This window comes from Pelodiscus sinensis, chromosome 8 (assembly GCF_052426305.1).
Source record: "Pelodiscus sinensis isolate ZL-2025 chromosome 8, ASM5242630v1, whole genome shotgun sequence".
NCBI classification, from domain to species: Eukaryota; Metazoa; Chordata; order Testudines; family Trionychidae; genus Pelodiscus; species Pelodiscus sinensis.
The window spans coordinates 27,038,152-27,051,331 of NC_143059.1; the positions used below are offsets into that span (position 1 = coordinate 27,038,152).

Genomic DNA, 13,180 nt, shown 5'->3' on the forward strand with positions numbered 1-13,180 from the left:
GCCTTTGGGTTGAATATGTACAAGATTGTATCAGCAAGAGATTTTCACTAATAGATATATAAATATAAATTATAAGAAAATAAAAATACCCTCTTTGTTTATTGCAGTTAGAGCCAGGAACTCCTTAGTTCTAATCCAGGCTCTGACAAGGATTCCCTCTGCAGCCTGGGGAAATGTAACCTCACTTAACCTCAGTTTATCCAATTTTGATATGCTTTAACTAGTCACCATTTGGTACTCATGTTGGATAGCTCAACCAGATGGTATAGTTTCTGCCTATATCTCATGAAAGTTTTGAAGATTAATTAAGTAATGTTTGTAAAATCTTTGGTGATGTGCTAAACATATATATAAACATTTTATATAGTGACTGCTAAACATTACATGGCAGGGCACAGATTGGGAAATAGTTCATTAAAATTCTCACTTTTACTTTCAAATTCTCAGACTAAATTCTCAGTCACTTGTGTGCAACCCCAGAGACTGCAGTAAGGATGCATCACAATAGCGGAAAGAATTCAACCTACCCTTTAGAGAAAGTTATGCTATCTACTTTTATTTTCAATTTAATATTGAAAATATTAAATAGTTATATTAGAAGCTATGTGCCTTCTAGTATAACTCAATTGTTCAGGCATCTGCAATTTTCTTGATAGTTTAGATGTCATTTTTAAAACATAAGGAAGGGTCTTTCTTGAATCTTCAGAGTCTTGTTCCAAACAAGGTGTATCATTTCTCTCACAAGAATAACAAGCATCAGCATCAAGTGAAAGGCATCCCAAGATTTTTGTGGTAAAAAAAATCTTTTGTCTTCCATTCAGATTTCCCCCTCAATAATTGCTACTTCTCAGAGAAAAACAGTCACAGCAGCACATTCCAGTAATAATGACAAAGGAGTGAGCATCTATAAACAAATCCTTTGGCTTTGGCCAGGTCTCAGCTGTGAGAAACTGAGAAACTCTTCCAAGACAAAAAGTCCCGCAATGTGTGGGGCTCCATTCTTATCTGACACCGACAGACCATTTTTATCCCTGTTGAGCCTAGCTTCTGAACATCTGGGCAGACCACAATCCACAGTGCTACAGAGAAGCTCTTGCTAAGTTTCTCCAGTGGCAAGAATGTGCCCTTTCTCTAAGGATCTGATTAGCTGTTTAGGAGGTAGGTGTATATTATTTCTAAGCTGAAATCAAAGAGAAGCATCTTCATGGGTAGCTATGTGCCTTCTGGTATGTTTCCTGACCAAATTCACTGCTCTTACTAAGTTACTTCTTAGGTCTTTCTCTGTACTCCTCGGCTACATCTAGACTGGCATGATTTTCCGCAAATGCTTTTAACGGAAAAGTTTTTCCGTTAAAAGCATTTGCGGAAAAGAGCGTCTAGATTGGCATGGACGCTTTTCCGCAAAAGCACTTTTTGCGGAAAAGCGTCCGTGCCAATCTAGACGCGGTTTTGCACAAGAAAGCCCCGATCGCCATTTTCACCATCGGGGCTTTTTTGCACAAAACAGTTTTTAGCTGTCTACAGTAGCCCTCTTGCGCAAATGCTTTTGTGCAAGAGGGCTTTTTCCCAAGCAGGAGCAGCATAGTATTTGTGCAAGAACACTGACAATCTTACATTAGATCGTCAGTGTTCTTGCGCAAATTCAAGCGGCCAGTGTAGACAGCTGGCAAGTTTTTCTGCAAAAGCACCTGCTTTTGCGGAAACACTTGCCAATCTAGACGCAGCCCTCTTGTTCAACCTCCATCACAAATGCCAAATTAAATTCAGCACTTTAACTGGTAGAAGAGAAAAGGGATGAAAGACAATAGCAGTATAATGCAGTTGCTTTTTCTTGAAGAGACTAGAGGATGAAAACTGCAGACTCCTAGTTACAAATTCTCTACTTTCACGAAATCTCTAAGCCCTGGTCTACACTAATTATTTTGAAATAATTCTCCCTATTTCAAAATAATAAACGAAGCGTCCACACTACCAAGCCCATTATTTTGAAATAACATGCTGGTTATTTCAAAATAACTCCTGCTTTCCAGGAGGCGTAATGCTTATTTTAAAATAGCTGTTTCAAAATAGCGGTAGTGTGGACACTCCAATGCTGCTATTTTGAAATAACTACTCCCCAGAGTCATTCAAAGTAATTACTCCTCAGAACTTTTGGGGGCTCTAAGTCAAGGAAGTGCAGGCACACTGAGGGAGCCTGTCTTGGAATAATTTTGAGGCTTTCCTGTAGTGTGGACACACTATTTTGAAATAGTTATTTTGTGAGTTATTGTTTTGAAATAACTTATTTCAAATAATTTCCTAGTGTGGACATGTCATAACTTCTCAGATTCTGGAGACTTCAAGGCTGACTTTTCCAGGTACTATGCCTTGAAGGATCTTTCCTGTATGCATTTTAAAAATACCACAAGACCCACACTGACTCACACAGGTAGCCAGACCAAGTGGGTCCTATGAGATCTAACCCAGAAACAGAAAAGGATTTGAACATCTCTACAAAGCAAGTAGAATTAAGGACAGGAATAGTGAAATCCCAAAAAGAATAAAACAATCTAGGAGCAGCCAAACTCAGGAGGAAGTGTAGGCTCAGTAGTAAATTCTGTTACTAAACTAACAGAGGCTAAATTTATATTGTGTGTATGTGTGTGTGTTTGCTGCATGCTAAAGAGCAGATTGGGAACATGCTTGCAGAATTTTCATCTGGTTTTGTGTTAATTTTTGTTAAGGCATAATGCAGCTTTTGCTCTTGAATCCCACATCTCACCATCTCTGCAAATGGGCAGTAATAAACATTGTACCTAAGGTAAAATGAAAACGCATCCAAAAAACCAAGGTTTATCTTCCAGGTTCATACCTAGTTGAGACTATAATTTGTAAGAGCTAGTGACAGCATTATGTGGTATTTCATGCTGCTTGATTGCATTTCTCAGGATTATACATTTCCATATACAATGATCCTGACGCACTTATAATCATTAGTGCCAGGAAAAGTAAAAATCAGAAAATTTTGGACCAAGTTCCAGTGATCTAAGGGGACTTGAGCATACTACAGTCACTAAAAATGCTGAGCATCTTTGGCATAGTGAGTAGAGCAGTCAAAGACAGTAAAGAAGGCATCTTGTTGTCTGTAGACTCTGAGATGTGTTTAAGACCTTTAATTAGAAGTATTGGAAACCAGTCTGCTTTGAGGCCAGCACTTATTGAGAAGACTTAACAAAGAATGGTCCTGCAGCACCTTAGGGTGTGTCTACATTGCACATACATTGCATAACTTGAAATAAAATACACAATTTAAGCTACACAAATTGTATCATCTTATTTCGATGCTATTTTGAAATAGCTTATTTTGTCATTTGGTTCTGTCTACACAGTGCCAAATTTCTAAATAAAGCGCTATTCCAAAACGTCCCTTATTCCTCATAGAATGAGGTCTACAGGGACATCATAATAGTGAGCCCAAAATAATGGGCTTGCTGTGAAGACACGGGATAGCTATTTCGGGATATTCTGGTAACTAACATGGCTACTCCTCTAAGACTTCTTGGCTACGTCTACACTGGCATGAATTTCCGAAAATGCTTTTAACGGAAAAGTTTTCCATTAAAAGCATTTTCGGAAAAGCACATCTAGATTGGCAGGATGCTTTTTCGCAAAAGCACTTTTTGCAGAAAAGCGTCCGTGGCCAATCTAGACGCGCTTTTCCGCAAAAAAGCCCCGATTGCCATTTTCGCGATCGGGGCTCTTTTGCGGAATACACTACCATGCTGTCTACACTGGCCCTTTTGGATTCAGCATAGTTTTTCCGGAAAAGTACTGATGATTTTACATTAGATCATCAGTGCTTTTCCGGAAATTCAAGCGGCCAGTGTAGACAGTTGGCAAGTTTTCCCGGAAAATCAGATGATTTTCCAGAAAACCCTTGCCAGTGTAGACACAGCCCTTGAGAAGGTGTGTGATTGATTAGAGTAATGGTGGTGAATTATAAAGAGGAGGAGACAGCTATATCCTAATAGCCAAGAAAGAGAGAGACAAAAAATTCAACATCCTCTGGAAAGCAGAAATTTATCAGCAGTTCCCAAAGCAGAGCTTGATGGGTTCATAAAATACTTATGGTTTCCCTTAACCTTGTAGAAGTTCCTCTCTGAATGCTCACTTGCTTTGGCTGGAGAAAGACAATGGCTGATCTCCAAATCATAATTCACCCCTCCTCCATATGCACACTTCTAGGTCTGTAGGACATTCTGGTACAAATTAATATGCGAGTGGGTCAGCAGTAATTTACATTGGTCCTCTCACTGACCACTGTAAGGGAGCATGAGGGCATTGATTGGACGTGGCAGCATGGTTTCAAAAGGAGTACCAGAGTGACAGACAGGTAATTTGTTTCCATGGTACAACCTATGTCTTAAATACATTCCTACAAGGACTATTTCAGAAAGCTTGTATTAGAGATGGTTCAAACTAAAATGTCAAATCTGAGGTTTGGATACAAGCTATTGCCTTGAACTTATAATGTCTGAATACAAATACTACATTTGAATGCATTTAAAATGAATAAAATTTTGAAACTCCAGATTTAGAAGTGCTAAGTTCCATCATATTGATTTGATCTATTAGGGTATTGTCTACACAGCAAAGTTATTTCGAAATAACAGCTGTTATTTCAAAATAACTTTACCGGTGTCTACACAGCCAAACTGCTATTTCAAAATTAAATCAAAATAGCAGAGGGCTTATTTCAAAATTGATAAACCTCATTCCATGGGAATTGCGCCAATTTCAAAATTGCTATTTCGAAATAAGCACTGTGTAGACGCTTATTTTGAAATAGGGGGCCTCCAGCCCTTCCCAGGGTGCCCTGGTGGCCACTCGGAGCACAACCAAGAAAACTCCTCTCCCTCTCTCCCCCCTCCCTAGAGACATTAAAGGGATAGACTCTGGCCACAGTACCTGTGCCAGCTCCAAGCCTGCCAGCCCAGAGCCAGCAGTTGCTGCACCTGACCCAGTGGCCCCAGCATGAGCCAGGCAGCCAGTGCCAGCCAGCCTTGCACCGCTCCCCAGCAGGGCCAGCCTTAAGCCGATTTGGCTGATTCGGCTGAATCAGGCCCTGTGCCTAAGGGGGCCCTGCACCCAAAAGTCGGCTCCCTCGGCTCGGCTCCCCCTTACCTGCGCTGCGCACGCTGCCGGCGGCTGCTGCCCTGCGCGCCGTTTGCAGGTGGGTGGGGAGATGCCTGGACATGATGTAATGTCATGCCTTGGATTTTAAAACTGAAAAGTGCCATGCTGCCACCACTGCAGCGGCGCACGCGGTTCTCAGTCCGGCCCTGCAGAGGGTAGGGAAGTGGGAGCGGGAGCGGTGGCGGTGGGAGGGGCAGGGGCTTGTACGGGGTAGGAGAGGAAGGGGCTTGGACGGAGGGGGAGGGGAGAGGAAGGGGCTTTTACAGTGAGGAAGGGGCTTGTACGGCAGGGAGGCGGGAGAGAGAAAGAGGCTTGTGCGGAGTGGAAGGGAGAAGAAAGGGGAAGGTACCAAGAGACAGGCTGGAGGAGAAATAAATGCCAGGGGGCCAAGTACAGACAATGAGGAAAAGGGCAGGAGGGGAGGTGTCAGTGGGAGAGGGGACAGGGTAATGCGGGGAGAGGAGAAGAGAGGGGAAGGGCATTGGGGGCTGGAGGGAAAAGGGCTGGGAGAAGGCTTGAAAGAAGGGGTAGGCATGAGAAAGGTGAGGATGGAGCAAGGCATGTGTGAGGGCACAGGGGCATGAGGGGAACGGGGGTAGATAGTGGTGAGGGGATGGGCAACAGGGAAAAAGAGGGCAAAGAAGGCAGGGGCAGTGAGGGAAAGGGGAGGCACGAGGAGGGTACAGGGCTAAGGGAAGGTGCAGGTGCCAGGGAATTCTGGGCGTGAAGCAGAAGGGCAGACACCTGCAGGGGAGGGACCAGCACCAGAGGAGAGAGTCAGGGCAGGTGTGTAGAGGGAGGTGTTAGAAGAGGAGTAGCTCACATGATCAGAGTGGGGCTACTGGAGGAGTGGGCACAGGAGGGAGAGAAGGGCTGGTGGAAGGGGGCAGGTCGCAGGAGGGCTGAGGACAGTGAAAAGAGCAGGAGTCAGGACAGCAGAGGAGGGTGAGGAGTTGGGGGGCAGCAGGCACCAGGGGCGATAATGGAGCAAGGAGAGGAGACATGGCAGCAGAGAGAAAAGGTAAAGGTTTATAAAATATTTATTAATAACGTGGTATTCTGCCCACGGCCAGTCTGTTTGCGCCCCATAGTGCAGTTAGGGTTTATGTGGGGATCAGCACGTGGCCAGCGAGTGGGAGCCAAAACAAAAAAGTAGTCAGTGTAACGATCTTCTGTTGATATGTGTTTTAGTAGTTAAATTCTTGGACTGCCATTGCTCATGAAAAGTGCTGTCACATGAGTAGAAATCTGGTAAATGTTGCATTTTATTAATATCAGCAGAACTGACTTAAATGGGGCGTGTGTGTTGTGCAGTCTTGCCTTAATCTTTGTATTCATGCCTGTCAGTGTAAGAGAAGCTATTTGTATATATTTGCTTGCATATGCAACCACACTTAAGTTGAGGCCCTCAGCATGTTCTGTAAGTATCAGTGTGGCCTCTGGGGCTTCCAAAGTTGAGTTGCCCTAGCTCATCCCTGACAGGTGTCTGTCTAACCTGGTCTTAAATATCTTCAATTTAAGCCCATTGCTTCTCATCCTAACCTCAGAGGCCAAGCAGAACAATTTTTCTTCCTCCTCCTTATGATACTCTTTTAGGGTATGTCTACACTACAAAGTTAATTCAAACTAACAGCCATTAGTTCGAATTAACTTTGATAGGCGCTACACAGGCAAACCACTAGTTCGAACTAATTTCGAACTAGCGGAGCGCTTAATTCGAACTAGGTAAACCTCATTTTACGAGGACTAACGCCTAGTTCGAATTAGCTAGTTTGAATTAAGGGCTGTATCCATTTAATTTGAACTAGTGGGAGGCTAGCCCTCCCCAGCTTTCCCTGGTGGCCACTCTGGCCAACACTAGGCAAACTCTACTGCCCCCCTCCCGGCCCCGGAGCCCTTAAAGGGCCACGGGCTGGCTACTCACTTTGTGCCAGTTGCAAGCCTGCCAGCACCCAGCCAGCAGAGCCTGCACCTGCCACAAAATGAGCCAGCCACCCGATGCCACCCAGCCCTCCACTGCTCCCCAGGACCAGCCTGGCGGCTCCCAGGAGCCTGCCCGGGGACGCAAGAGGCGGGTGCCCGCTTGGTCAAGTGCGGAGATCGTGGACCTCATCCAGGTTTGGGGGGAAGCTTCCAATGTCCACGATCTCCGCACTAGCCACAGGAACGCGGCCGTTTACGGCCGCATGGCTGCCAGCCTGGCCGCCAGAGGCCACCAGCGCAGCCGGGAGCAGGTCCGCTGCAAAATTAAGGACCTGCGGCAGTCCCACTCCCGGGCCTGCCAGCCAGGGGCCAACCTGGAGGCATGCCCCCACTTTGAGGCTCTGGACCGCGTCCTCAGGGCTCACGCCGTCCATGCCCCCCGGGTGATGATTGACCCCAGGGCAGAGGGACCACTCCCGGACACGGAGGAGGAGGACGCCGAGAGCCAGGAGCCTGCCAGGAGCCTACCCAGGACCCCGAGGCACCCCACTGAGCACGTCTCCTGTGTCGTCCGAGGCTGGGGAGGCCTCCACCTGTGAGTACCATCATGCTCCCCTTATGTGTACTGGGGGGTGGGAGGGAGAGGGAGCCCAGGGACCATGCGCCCGGGCCTTGCCCACCACGGAGCAGCAGCTGGGTGTCATGCAGGGGCCCTGGCCTTGCAGAGGGGGGCTGGGTTTCACCCACCTGGGCCCAGGGAGAATTGACCACTGCTCTTGTTTCACCACAGCCGCAGCACCTGGGACTGCAGGGCGCACCACCCTACCTGCAACAGCCACCCGCGCCTGGGCCAGCAGGAGAGCCAAGAACCAGGAGGACTACCAGCGGCGGCACCTCTGGTTCCTGGAGCGGCTGCTCCGCAATCAGGAGCACTGGGTCCGGGAGGACCGTTGGCTGCGCCAGCAGAGTTTGAAGGTGCTGGAGGAGCAGAGCCGTGCCCTCAGAGGCCACCTCCAGACCCTGGTCGACAGGTTCCTGCCTCCTCCTGCTCCAGCTCCTGCAGCTGCCCTAGCTCTCGCTCCTCCTCCCACCCCTGCTGCCCCTGCTCCCCCTGCCCCCTCTGCCCCTGCCCCCCTTCCCGCTTCCTCCGCCCCCCCGTCCCTTCTGCCCCACCCTCCACACCCGCTCCCCCCCGAGGTCCCCGCACCTGCAGTGTTGCGAGATGGGAGAGCCAGCCGGACCGCCAAGCCTGAGCTTTCCCTTCCCTTCCTCCCCTTCCACCCCCTTCCAGCTTCCCCCTCCCAGGTTTCCCCCTCCTCTCTCCCACCCTTACTCCTCCCTCCCCCCACCCCAGTTATGTGCAATAAAAAGAGATTTTGTTTGCCAAAACAGGTGTCTTTATTTTACATTACTTAGGAGGGGGGGTTAGGGAGGGGAAAAGGGAAGGGGGGGAGGGTGGAAGAAGGCCCCAGTGGGGCATGCAGGGAGAGTTCAGTCCTCCTCCTCCACCTGGAAGCTCTCCCGCAGGGCTTCCCGGATCCGGACGGCCCCCCGCTGGGCTTCCCGGATGGCGGTGGTGCGGGGCTGAGCGTACTGGCCAGCCATGCGGTCAGCCTCAGCCATCCAGGCTGGCAGGAAAGCCTCCCCCTTTCGCTCACACAGATTGTGTAGCACAGAACATGCTGCCACCACGGGAGGGATGTTGTGCTCTGCGAGGTCGAGACGGGTGAGGAGGCATCGAAACCGGGCTTTCAGTTGCCCGAAGGCCCCCTCTATCATGATGCGGGCCCTGGTCAGCCTCGCATTGAAGGCCTGGCGGGAGGGGTTGAGGTGCCCCGTGTAGGGCTTCATGAGCCAGGGCTGTAGGGGGTAGACGGCTGCGCTAGTTCGAATTAGCTTAGTTCAAATTAACTAATTCGAACTAAGTTCAAATTAGTGCTGTAGTGTAGACATATCCTTAGATACTTGAAAGCTGCTCTCATGTCCCTTTTCGGTCTTCTCTTTTCCAAGGTAAAGAAGGCCAATTCCTTCAGCCTTGCTTCATATCTCATGTTCTCTAGACCTTTTCTCATTTGTGTTGATCTTCTCTGGACTTTCTCCAGTTTCTCCACTTTTCCTGAAATGTGGCGCCCAGACCTGTACATGATACTCCAGCTGGCACCTAATGTAGATGGCTCATTCCCTGCCTAGGGCACGTGAGACTGGGCGGGTTAATTTCCAATCCTCCTGTTTATTCTTTTCCTAAGCCAGGAGAGCAAGGTAGTTCTGATGGGGGTTGGAGAGGGGATGGAAGCCAGATCCAAGATCAATGAGCCCTGGGAAGTGGGCCCATTTAAAGGAGTCTGGACCTGTGGATGCCTTTGGGGTCAGCAGCAAGGGCCTGCTTTGGGAAGCACCCTCTTTGGAGGTGAACGTGGCAGCATTGAGACACCACCCAGAAGCAGGTGCCACAGACACTAACTGCAGATTCATGGGACAGCTCTCACAGATCTTGCACGTGCATAAGATGATAGCTCTGCGGGGGGGGGGCAGTGGCGTAGTGAGGGGGCCGGAGGGGTCAGTTGCCCCTGGGAGAAAAATAATATAAAATGTAGCTAAAAATAGATGTCACACATTTTTAAAAGGAATACCATATCTCCTGCCTTTTGTCTCTTTAGGTCCCCAGTTAAAATTTTTAAAAGCACTTGAGTGACTAAAGTCATTTTTGATAATTGGACTTGGAAATCTAAGCTCAGATTTTTAAAGGTAATTAAGCTCCTAAAGAGACATTTGCCAACTTGGATCTTCAAAGGTATCTATCTGATCTTTACACACCTTTGAAAAACTGGTCATAAGTGTCTTACTCAGTTCTGAACATGAGATGTAGTAGCCCAGTCCTAATTCCTTCAGGCTTTTTTTTTTTTTTTTTTTTTAGTTTGAACATTTATCTACACTAATTCCCCTCCTTTCTCTTTCACTATCCAATAAATGCATGGATCAAAATTATAGGTGCTTTGTGAAATGCTGACTTGAGAGTGGAAAGATTTCATATTATCATGTATGATTCTTGGTAACCCATCTCAAATATGAAAAACTAGGTTGATACCTGTTCATATCAGGAGCCGTTGAATTCAGTTTACCATTTGCAATATCTCATTAGGATGTTTAGTGGAGAAGATATTGGGTTTTTTTTATTTATACAGTGGGCAAAGCATGGGCTCACAAGAGTTCCTCCATTGTTTTACCATGAGTCTCAAAACATTTGGGCTATGTCTAGACTGGCAAGATTTTCCGCAAAAGCAGTTGCTTTTGCGGAAAAACTTGCCAGCTGTCTACACTGGCCACTTTGAATTTGAGCAAGAACACTGACGATCTAATGTAAGATTGTCAGTGTTCTTCCGCAAATACAATGACTCTCCTGTTCGGGGAAAAAGCCCTCTTCCACAAATGCTTTTGCGCAAGAGGGCCAATGCAGTCAGCTGAGAACCGTTTTGTGTAAAAAAGCCCCGATGGCAAAAATGGCGATCGGGGCTTTCTGGCGCAAAACCGTGTCTAGGTTGGCACGGATGCTTTTCCACAAAAAGTGCTTTTCCGCAAAAGCATCTGTGCCAATCTAGACGCTCTTTTCCACAAATGCTTTTAATGGAAAATCTTTTCCGTTAAAAGCATTTGTGGAAAATCATGCCAGTCTAGATGTAGTCATCGTGTTTTTCTAAAGGCCTGGAGTCAATTGATTATGTAGGAATCTCAGCTTTCGTTTAAAAAAAGTTCTCTATACTTCTGGGCCTTACAGCTAAGGAGGAAAGCTTTAAAACATGAACCCTAAATACTCAAGAAACAAAAGGCCACTAAAAATCCAACATGTTTTATTTTTAAAATATCTTATGATTTGTAGACCATTCTCATAACTTTGTGTAGGCGTTCCTTGTGATTTTTGGGTTGGCAATACTGCTCTTTGATTGGTGAATTTAGAGAGGTCTCTCCCTTCAGTTTCCCTTTCTACCCTCCTTTTTTGTTGCAGGTCATCAGAATAATAGGGTATGTCTACACTACCCTGCTAGTTCAAACTAGCGGGGTAATGTAGGCATACCCCACTTGCAAATGAAGCCCGGGATTTGAATTTCCCGGGCTTCATTTGCATAAGCAGGGAGCCGCCATTTTTAAAACCCCGCTGGTTCGAACCCCATGCAGCGCAGCTACACGGGGCACGAACTAGGTAGTTCGAACTAGGCTTCCTAGTTCGAACTACCCTTACTCCTCGTGAAATGAGGAGTAACAGTAGTTCGAACTAGGAAGCCTAGTTCGAACTACCTAGTTCGTGCCCCGTGTAGCCGCGCTGCACAGGGTTCGAACCAGCGGGGTTTTAAAAATGGCGGCTCCCGCTTATGCAAATGAAGCCCGGGAAATTCAAATCCCGGGCTTCATTTTCAAGTGCGGTATGCCTACATTACCCTCCTAGTTCGAACTAGGAGGGTAGTGTAGACATACCCATAGAGACAATGGAGAGTAGGGTGAGTCCATGACTATGGTTAATGACTGGTCAGGGTGATTAACTATTATCAGCCATTATCTGAATGAGCTATCTACTGCCATCTGTTAATCAACTGTAGGAAAAGGCTTCACGAGCAGACCTTATTTATATAGACATACCTACTTTGCCACAGAGATCAGTAGACACACTTGCTGTGTCAAGGTGCTCAATTTTAGCTTTTTTGGGTCGAAATTCACTTAAGACTTGGAGCTGGGAGAATGAAATGTTATCCATATTGTATGATTAAAAGGTAAAAGACTTGAACTTAATATGACCTGGCTTAGGGTCTACCATAACTTGAACACTAAGCAGAGGATAGTGAGTCACATCTAACTGAAAGTCACAGAAGATGGAAACAGGTTTTATTTCTGGTGATGTAGAGTCTATTTGGGAGCCCTCAATTATATCTGACACTTTACATCCAGTGTTTAAAGGCAGAGCTGACTAGAATCAATTGAGAGTCCTTGTCTTGTCTCAGCGATCACTTGAGCAAAAATAATTGATCAAATCTTGTGTAGACTGACCTTGGACTCAACATGTAGGAAATATGTGTTGAAGGGCCGTGCAAAGGAGGCAATGGTGGTGAGGTACCATATTACCTAGTGAAATCAGTGGTGCTGAAATCACTAAGGACTGGAATTTGACCACAGAACTGACACTTTCTTAACAAAGACTCCATTTTTGCTATTTAAAAAGTAAATCAATGTAACAGAAAACTGCAATGCTCTCTGGTAACTTTTTAAAAATCTTTTTAAACTTTATGGAAAAGATTGAATAGTTTGCAATTGAAAATATTTGACCTGCACTTAAGGCAAATGATTTAATTTTGTGTAAAATTTTGCATAATAAAGGATGGCATTTTTTTTTTGAAAATGTTCAACTATATTGATATACATTTTGATCAGATCTACTTCTGATTTGGTATTTGTGTGTGGTTGTGGTTTGTTGTGTGGGTGCTGCTTTTTTTGTTTTTCTCTCAACAAAAAATCCTGGGTGGGAGGGAACCCACCAAAACTGTTCAAATTGGGCCCCGCACTTCCTAAAGCTGGCCCTGCTCCCCAGGACCAGTCTGCCAGCTCCCAGGAGCCTGCCGGTGTAGAGATCAGGGACCTAATTCAGGTTTGGAGGGATGCCTCCAACATCTATGATCTCCACACTAGATGGAGGAATGCAACCGTCTACAGGTGGATGGCTGCCAGCCTGGCCACCAAAGGCCACATGAGAACCCTGGAGCAGGTTCGCATGAAAATAAAGGAGCTGTGGCAGGCGTATGCCAGGGCCAGAAGAGACAGCTCCCAACCAGGGGCAGACCCAGACCCCTGCCCCTACTTTGATGCTATGGACCACATCCTGGGGGGTGGGATGGTCGGTGCCCACCAGGTGGTCATCGACCCTGGGGCAGAGCTTGCTGCCTCCTGCTGCTCCAGCCCCTGCTGCCTCCCCAGCTACCGCTCCTCCTTCCACTTGTCCCCCTCCCGCTTCTTTCTCCCCACCCTTCCCACATCCCCAGGGATGCCGAGGCCCCCGCCCCCATGGTGCTGGGAGACAGTTGGGCTGGCCCAACCCCCAATC

The 13,180-nt window shown here is 46.9% G+C and overlaps 1 protein-coding gene across 6 annotated transcripts in view; it reads left to right on the forward strand.

Annotated features, from left to right (window-relative positions):
* The window catches only part of MYPN (myopalladin), a 164,393-nt gene that overhangs the window by 41,763 nt on the left and 109,450 nt on the right, over positions 1–13,180 (forward strand). The gene's annotated exons all lie outside the window — the stretch shown is intronic.